The sequence below is a fragment of the Hypanus sabinus genome, chromosome 5 (genome assembly GCF_030144855.1).
Source record: "Hypanus sabinus isolate sHypSab1 chromosome 5, sHypSab1.hap1, whole genome shotgun sequence".
Taxonomy (NCBI): domain Eukaryota; kingdom Metazoa; phylum Chordata; class Chondrichthyes; order Myliobatiformes; family Dasyatidae; genus Hypanus; species Hypanus sabinus.
This window is the reverse complement of record NC_082710.1, coordinates 77,627,046-77,636,896: the sequence shown is the minus strand read 5'-3', so window position 1 is coordinate 77,636,896 and position 9,851 is coordinate 77,627,046.

Genomic DNA, 9,851 nt, shown 5'->3' with positions numbered 1-9,851 from the left:
GACACAATCTCACAGGGTATTGACATGGTTGGGGAGGAATGATGTTTCCTCCCGCTGGGTGTGGAACCAGGGGTCAGAGACTCCAAATCCAAGGTCACCTCAGCAGGACTGAGACGAGGAGAATCTCCTCACCCAGAGTGCAGTTAATCTTTGGAATTTTCTACACACGGTTTCTAAATGCAGAAGACACATTTAGGGGCTCCTTCATGCTGGGAACGTTGCTGGAAAGTGGCATTGAAGTAAAAGATCAGTGAAGGCCAGAACCAGCGTGAGGGGCCGAATGGCAAGTCCTGCTACTGTTCTTATTTTCTAAAGTACGAGTTTACCTTTGCGCCTTGTACTCTCTTGGCCTTCAGCCTTTCGGATTGCACAGGGGAGCGGAGACTTTGCAGCCACTGCGGTTATTTCATGTTCTCGTTATATATTGCTATTTATTTATATTTGCATTTGCACAGTTTGTCGACTTCGGGACTCTGGCTGTTATAGTTACCATTCTATAGATTTTCTGAATATGCACGCAGGAAAATACATCTCGGTGTTGTATGTGGTGACTTATCTGTACTCTGATAACAACATTTACTTTGAGTTTCGGGGAACTTTGATTCTGAGAACGAATTATGACTGACATCTCCAGCAGCCGGCAACAGCCCGCCCTCAGACAAACTCTTAGCCAATCAGCAAACAGCACTGCACCAGAATTCTCTCATTGGCTGAGGGGAGTCAGTGGGCGGGATGCTGATTGCTCAGAGCGGACCGGTGATTCGTTCCGGGAGGCAGGGAGCTGCCTCTCGGGTTTCGGCTGCAACACCGACCGGGGTCTTGAATTCTTACGATGGCAGAGGCCAATAGACTGGCCGAGATTCTGTTAGATCTTTCAGCGACTCGGATGTTGCCGGGCCCGTGTAAGGATTGGGATTTGTTATCTGGAGTTGCCTCCCAGATCCGTTTCCTGCTGCTGGGAGACCGGGACTGGCCCGCAGCGGCTGCCGATGGATCTCCGATGCTCTCATCGCTCCCCCGTGCAGTAGGACAGGCTGAAGGCCAAGGGAAAACAAGGCGCAAAGGTAAACGTACATTAGAAAATAAGAAACAGGAGCAGGCTATTCGGCCCCTTGCACTTGTTATGCCTTTCACTCAGAATATGCCTGATTTTGAACTCGGCGCAACTCTCCTACAATATTCCCAGCACCGCAAAACACCAAAATTTTCCCTTTGAACTTGGAAACATTGTGAAGAAAACCCCAACGATTCACTGCACTTTGGGTGAAGAGATTTCTTCTCATCTCAGTTCTGCTGAGCTGACCTCGGATTTTGTGACCCCTGATTCCTCATCCCAGCCAATGGAAAAATCATTCCTGCCTCGACCCTTAATGCACCATCAATAACTCTCGGAGACGGGAGGCGAACAATGGGCTTTTACTAGCAGCAAAAGTGACCACAACATCTTGTGTGCAGTGCCTCCAATCGCCTTTATACAGGGGTCTGTGGGAGGAGCCACAGGAGCAGTCAACAGAGGGGCGTGTCCAGACATGTATACACATAGTTTACCACATTCACCCCCCCCCACTTTGTTTAAAAAGAGAGTCCCCACGGGGCGAAATTTCTTACAAGTATATTTACAGGTTAAGTCTATCAGGTGGTCGAATCATTCGGGGCGATCTACGTAGCACCGGTGGTGATTGCACCAGTAACGGTGGTTGTGCTGGCTTCGGCCTGACTTGAGGTCCCAGCCCGTTAGGCGTCAGTAATCCCTCATGCGTGTGCATAGCGCCCGGTATGGGAGTGTCGTGAGGTGTCTGTGTAGGGCTTGGTGTGCGCTGTGTCTCATGGGTATATACATCGGTGGGTACCGGGTTCATAGTCACCGTGGAGTGTTCGGGGTAGGGGTCTGGTGCTCCTGCGGGCGCTAGGTCGCGGATGGAGACCGTGTCCTCCCGCCCATCAGGTAAAACCACGTAGGCATACTGGGGGTTCGCATGAAGTAGGTGAACCCTCTCGACCATCGGGGAGCATTTATTGCTCCTCACATGTTTCCGGAGCAGCACTGGCCATGGGGATGTCAGCCAAGCCGGTAGAGTGGTCCCAGTGTCAGACTTCCGGGGAAAAGAAGAGTCGCTCATGAGGGGTGGCATTGCTAGACGTGCATAACAAGGAGCGGATGGAGTGGAGTGCCTCGAGGAGGACATCCTGCCAGCGAAAGACTGGCAATCCCTTTGACCTAAGGGCTATGAGTGTGGCCTTCCACACGGTGGCATTCTCCCACTCCACCTGTCCATTCCCCCGGGGATTATAGCTCGTGGCCCTATTAGTAGCAATACCCCTAGCCAGCAGGTACAGGCGCAGCTCGTCACTCATAAACGAGTGCCCTCTATCACTGTGGATATAGCAGGGATATCCGAACAGAGAGAAGAGCTGGCGCAAGGCTTTTATGATGGACGTGGCAGTGGTATCGGGGCAGGGGATGGCAAAGAGGAACCGCGAGTACTCGTCCATTATGTTGAGAAAGTAGACATTGTGGTCGGTGGAGGGAAGGGGGCCCTTAAAGTCGTCACTCAGTCGCTCAATGGGGCGGGTGGCCTTGATAAGTTGTGCCTGTTCAGGACGGTAGAAGTGCGGTTTGCACTCAGGGCAGACTTGACAGTCCCTGGTCATCGTCCTGATTTCCTCAAGGGAGTAAGGCAGGTTCCAGGCTTTCACGAAATGGTAAAGTCGGGTGACCCCCGGGTGGCAAATATCTGCAAGGAGGGCGTATAGCCGGTCGAGCTGCGCACTGGCACACGCTCCCCGTGATAGGGCATCAGGGGGCTCATTGAGCCTTCCAGGCCGGTACAGGATGTCATAGTTGTAGGTGGAGAGTTCTATTGTCCACCTCAAAATTTTATCATTTTTGATTTTGCCCCACTGTTGGTTCCTGAACATGAACGCAAGTGAGCGCTGGTCGGTCTGCAAGGTGAACCTTTTGCCGGCGAGATAGTGCCTCCAGTGCCTAATAGCTTCCACTATGGACTGGGCTTAATTCACCACCGCGGAGTGCCGAATTTCAGGGCCGCCCTGAAGGGTACGAGAAAAGAATGCTACCGGCCTTCCTGCCCGATTGAGGGAAACAGCTAGCGCGAAGTCGGAGGCGTTACTCTCTACTTGGAAGGGAATGATCTCGTCAACCGCATGCATCGTTGCTTTGGCAATGTCCCCTTTAATGTGGCTGAAGGCCGCGCGGGCCTCGGCAGAGAGGGGAAAAGTGGTGGACTTGACCGGGGGCGGGCCTTTTCTGCGTAGTGACGGACCCATTGGGCGTAATAGGAAAAGAACCCCAGGCACCGTTTGAGGGCTCTGATGGTGGTGGGAAGAGGGAGTTCCAAAATACAGTCATACGGTCGGGGTCAGGGCCGACGACTCCGTTCTCCACGATATACCCAAGGATAGCAATTCGGGTGGTTCTGAACACACACTTGTCCCTGTTATAGTTGAGGTTAAGAGTTTGACCGCTTGGAAAAATCGTTGGTTGGGCAGCGTTTTCGGGGGTGCTTTTCGAGTCCGCAGAAGTAACACTGCGCGGACTTGCGACTGGCAGCAGCCGAGGTCGATTCGCCGGCGGGTTGCGGGGAGTCACAGGACGGCAGATACTGGAATTCAGCTGTTCGAAGATTGTCGGGGGCTTGGAGGTCGTTTTGGATGGATCCGGAGGAGTGAGCTCCAAAGCATTAAATTTTTGTGCACAAAAATGATAAACTTACTGAATATGTGCCTTTATTTTATTTGTTTCTACTAACCCATCATCAAGAAATAATTATAAAGTGCAATCATTTGTATTGCCTATGGTGTACTGTATAATATTGTATGTTATGAGTTTGTAAAGGGCGGCATCACGCAATATCCACACCAACGTGATTACACCGTTGGTGGGGGTCAATGCCTGTTTCCTCTAGAGGAATTTGAGCCAGCTGGGCATAGACGTTAGATAGAAAATAGTCAATCCTGTCATATCATTGACCAACGTGCACTTCCTGACACAGTATTCCATCTGCCACTTCTTTGCCCATTCTCCTTATCTATCTAAATCCTTATGTACATAGAACCTATAGAATAATACAGCACATTACAGGCCCTTTGGCCCACAATGTTGTGCCGACACTCAAACCCTGCCTCCCATATAACATCCCACCTTAAATTCCTCCATATACCAGTCTAGTAGTCTCTTAAACTTCACCAGTGTATCTGCCTCCACCACTGACTCAGGCAGTGCATTCCACGCACCAACCACTCTCTGAGTGAAAAGCCTTCCTCTAATATCCCCCTTGAACTTCCCTCCCCTTACCTTAAAGCCATGTCCTCTTGTACTGAGCAGTGGTGCCCTGAGGAAGAAGCGCTGGCTGTCCACCCTGTTTATTCCTCTTAATATCTTGTACACCTCTATCATGTCTCCTCTTATCCTCCTTCTCTCCAAAGAGAAAAGCCCTAGCTCCCTTAATCTCTGATCATAATCCATACTCTCTAAACCAGGCAGCATCCTGGTAAATCTCCTTTGTACCCTTTTCAATGCTTCCACATCCTTCCTATAGTGAGGCGACCAGAACTGGACACAATACTCCAAGTGCGGCCTTACTAGAGTTTTATAGAGCTGCATCATTATATCGCATCTCTTAAACTCTGTCCCTCGACTTATGAAAGCTAACACCCCATGTTATTCTAGATTATGTATCAACTTTATTCTAAAGTTATACTAGATTATGTTGGCTCATTGCCAAAGACTAAGGCTGGAAATCAGTATTTGTTAACTATCATGTGTACAGCCTCCAGATTTCTAGAAACAATACCGCTCAGAAATATTAAAGCTAAAACTGTGTCAAAGGCTCTTACAACATTTTTCACCTTAGATGGGTTGTCTAAAGAAATTCCATCTGACCGAGGAAGTAATTTCATGTCAGGACTATTTCAGCAATATTTTTTATGGATTGGGAGCTTTGCAGATTACATCATTTGCATATTATGAAGAATTTCAAGGGGCCTTAGAGCGGTTTCATTCTATCCTCAAAAACATGATTAAGATGTTTTGTTTTGAGAACAAGAAGGACTGGGATGTGGGGGTTTATTTGCTTTTGTTTGCAGTAAGGACGAATGTACAGGAATCTTTAGGCTGTAGCCCCTTCGAATGTGTGTCTGGTCATGTGGTTAGGCGGACTTTAGTCTTATTAAAAGACCAGTGAATTAATGATGATGTACAGTTAAATTTTCTAGACTATGTTTTAAAATTCAAAGATCGATTGCAGAAATTTTGGTAGAATATTATTGGTAGAATATTATCGCAAGTTCTGTAAGAACTCTGCTGATATTACCCTTCCTTTGACTAATCTCCTGAAGAATGCTGAAAAGTTTGTTTGGACAGAACCTTGTCAGGAAGAATTTAATAAATTGAAAGCCATTTTTTGTCATCAGCCTGTGCTTAAGTCACCTGACTTTGAAAAACCATTTTCATTGGCAGTAGATGCCAGTGATGAAGCTGTGGGAGCTGTGTTATTGCAGAAGAATGATTATAATGATCGAGGGAAAATCAGAAGTGTTAGTATTACATTTGAACAAAGGGGATTATGGAGCTGTGAGGGAGGAATGAGCCCAAGTTGATTGGAAGGACACCCCAGCAGGGATGACAGTGAAACAACAATGGCAGGTATTTCTGGGAGTAACACAGAAGGTGCAGGATCAGTTCATTCCAAAAAAGAAGAAAGACACTAAGAGGAGTAGGGGACGACCGTGGCTGACAAGGGAAGTCAAGGACAGAAAAAAAAAGAAAATAAGTATAACATAGCAAAGACGAGTGGGAAGCCAGTGGATTGGGAAACTTTTAAAAAGCAACAGAAGATAACTAAAAATGCAATACGGGGAGAAAAGATGAGCTCCGAAGGTAAGCTAGCCAACAATATAAAGGAGGATAGTAAAAGCTTCTTTATGCATGTGAAGAGGAAAAAAAATAGTTAAGACCAAACGTGGGTCCTTGAAGACAGAAACGGCTGAATTTATTGTGGGGAATAAGGAAATGGCAGATGTGTTGAACAGGTACTTTGGATCTGTCTTTACTAGGGAAGACACAGACATTCTCCCAGATGTAATAGTGGCCAGAGTACCTAGGGAATGGAGGAATTGAAGGAAATTCACATTAGGCAGAAAATGGTGTTGGGCAGACCAATGGGATTGAAGGCTGATAAATCCCCAGGGCCTGATGGTCTGCATCTCAGAGTACTTAAGGAGGTGGTTCCAGAAATCATGGACGCATTGGTAATCATTTCCCAATGTTCTATAGATTCAGGATCAGTTCCTGAGGATTGGAGGGTAGTTAATATTATCCCACTTTTTAAGAAAGGAGGGAGAGAGAAAACAGTGGATTATAGGCCAGTTCGCCTGGCATCAGTGGTGGGGAAGATGCTGGAGTCAATTATAAAAGATGAAATAGTGGCACATTTGGATAGCAAGAACAGGATCAGTCCAAGTCAGCATGGATTTACGAAGGGGAAATCATGCTTCACTAATCTTCTGCAATTTTTTTGTGGATGTAACTATGAAAATGGACAAGGGAGAGCCAGTGGATGTAGTGTACCTGGATTTTCAGAAAGCCTTTGATAAGGTCCCACATAGGAAAGTAGTGGGCAAAATTAGAGCACATGGAATTGTGGGTAGGATACTGACATGGATTAAGAATTGGTTGGCAGACAGGAAACAAAAAGTAGGGATTAATGGGTCCTTTTCAGAATAGCAGGCAGTGACTAGTGGGGTACCGCAATGCTCGGTACTGGAACCGCAGCTATTTACAATATACATTAATGATTTAGATGAAGGGATTAAAAGTAACATCAGCAAATTTACAGATGACACAAAGCTGAGTGGCAGTGTGAAATGTGAGGAAGATGTTATGAGAAATGCAGGGTGACTTGGACAGGTTGGGTGAGTGGGTAGATGCATGACAAATGCAGTTTAATGTGAATAAATGTGAGGTTATCCACTTTGGTCGCAAGAACAGGAGGACAGTTTACTATCTGAATGGTGTTGCTAGGAAAAGGAGAAGTACAATGAAATCTAGGTGTCGTTGATCAGTCACTGAAAGTAAGCATGCAGGTACAGCAGGCAGTGAGGAAAACTAATGGCATGTTGGCCTTCATAACACGAGGGTTTGAGTATAGGAGCAAATAGGTCCTTCTGCAGTTGTACAGGACTCTGGTGAGTTTTGGTCTCCAAATTTGAGAAAGGACATTCTTGCTATTGAGGGAGTGCAGGGTAGGTTCACGAGGTTAATTCAATGGATGGCGGGACTGTCATATGTTGAAGGACTGGAGCAAATGGGCTTGTAAACACTGGAATTTAGAAGGATGAGAGGGGAAGTGATTTAAACATATAAGATTATTAAGGGATTAGACACGCTAGAGGCAGGAAACATGTTCCCAATGTTGGGGGAGTCCAAAAAAAGAGGCCACGGTTTAAGACTAAGGGTAGGCCATTTAGAACAGAGTTAAGGAAAAACTTTTTCACCAAAGAGTTGTGGATCTATGGAATGCTCTGCCTCAGAAGGCAGTGGAGGACAATTCTCTGGATGCTTTCAAGAAAGAGTTAGATAGAGCTCTTAAAGATAGCGGAGTCAAGGGATATGGGGAGAAGGCAGGAACAGGGTACTGATAGTGGATGATCAGCCATGATCACATTTAATGGTGGTGCTGGCTGGAAGGACCGAATGGCTTACTCCTGCACCTATTGTCTATTGTCTGAGGTTGACCAACCTGCGGCTTACTTTTCAAAGAAATGAGCATCAAAATAATTACTCCACCATAGAGAAAGAATCACTTTCGCTTACTCTGCCTTTGCAGCATTTTGATGTTTATATTTGCTCAGCTCAGAAACCACTTGTTGTGTATACTGATCATAATGCACTGCTGTTCATGAGTAAAGTGAAAAACAAAAATAGTAGGTTGCTGAATTGGAGTTTGATTTTACAGGATAATTCACATTAAACGCAAGGATAACATAATTGCTGACTGTCTTTCTAGATGTTGTTTACCATGTTTTGTTCATAGTGGAATGAAATGTATTATTTGTGTAAGCTTCTGCAAAATGTTATACTAGTTTAGTATGCTATGCGGAAATCGTAAAAGTATAAGTTCAAATATTGCAGTTTGCAGTTAAAATTTTGCTCTTGCAGATCAAAATTTTCCTTTTTGAGGGGAGGTATTACCAGCTCCTGGTTTCATTAACTGTGACTGTCACTTTAAGAGACTGGACTGAGTGACGTCAAAAAGGCGGCGCTGGGTTCTGAGTGACAGCCAGGAAGAGAGAGAAAGGATATATGAGATCTTTGTGCTCAAAAAGCCAGTGTGACTTGTAAGGGAGTGGAGGGTGTCTGGAAGAAGCCAGATATTAGTCTCCCCTGAAGACTGTTACCATCTTAAAAAGCATCGGACCACGAGCTGGGACGGCTCGTTGCAAAATACAGACAACTTTGATCATTCTCCCTGCCCTGAGAATTGTTGAAACATCGGCGCAGCGGCTGTGGCTAAAGTAATTATCACATTAATTGATACATATGTGGGTCTCTGAAGTACTGGTGGCGATCACATTTTTGTTTCCCTTGTACAAGGAGTCGAGGGGTTTTGTGTCAAAGTATACTTCTCTGGATACACTTCTGCATGGGTTCGTGGGATTTTGACGATTTCAAATGGCGGTGCCTGTTGCTCAGTTTACTCAGTCTTAAAATCCTCTCGTAAATACCTCTCCGCGTTATCTTACAAGTTGTACGTTTCAACACTGGATTCTTTAAGACTGATTTGGGGAAAAGACTTTCCAGAACTGTTCCTAAGCTTAATTGTTTGGGGGAGACACACACACACACACACACACACACACACACGCACACACACACACACACACACACACACACACACACACACACACACACACACACACACACAATAAAACAGAGTCGAGTTCTGCTGATATGAGTTCAGTGGGGCAGGAACAAGCTGAAACAATGGGCCTACCTGTACAAGGGGGATTAGGATTTTGCAGAGGAGGAAGAAACAGTAGCCGTGGGATAGGATTCTGGAAGTATGAGGTCGGTGGTGTTGTTGGGAGATCCCCAGAGTCAAAAAGGTTGGTGATGGTGTGGGAGACAATGTTCTGGTGTTCCTTACTGGGGTCCTGTTCGAGGTGTAAGAAACAGGAGGTGTCTAAGAGTTAGCGATGTGCCTCAGCAAGGTAGGGGTCAATCCTGCAGACTTCTACAGCACCTCCCCTATCTGCGGGTTTGATGGTGAGGTTAGGATTAGTGCAGAGGGCATGGAGAGTCCAACATTCGGAAGGAGTGAGGTTGGAATTGAAGGCCTGTTGAAGTCTAGATGGTTTATGTCCCGTCAACAGACTTAGTGGGGTCCTCTTCAATTTCCTGTGGCTCCTTTGAGCCCCTTCCAAGGTCAGCACATCTTTTCTTAGATATGGGGCTGAAAACTGCTCACAATACTCCAAGTGAGGCCCATTTGTAAAGACTCACCAATGCATCCTTGGTTTTATGTTGTCATCCTCTCGAATTGAATGTCAACATCACATTGGACTTCCTCACCATTGACTCAACCTGCAAATTATCCTTCAGGGAAACCTACATGAGGATTCAGAAGGCCCTTTACTTTTTTATGTTTGTTTTTTTTTCCCCAGTTACAAAACAGTCTGCCCTTTTATTTCTTCCACCGAAATACATGACCATACCGTCCCCGAAATTCAGTCCTTCATCCATTGATGTCTTCTCTAAATCTTACTAAAGGCAAAAATAATTTGTATCTGGGAATTCTCAAACACAACATTTCCCTGTCCGGATATTTAAG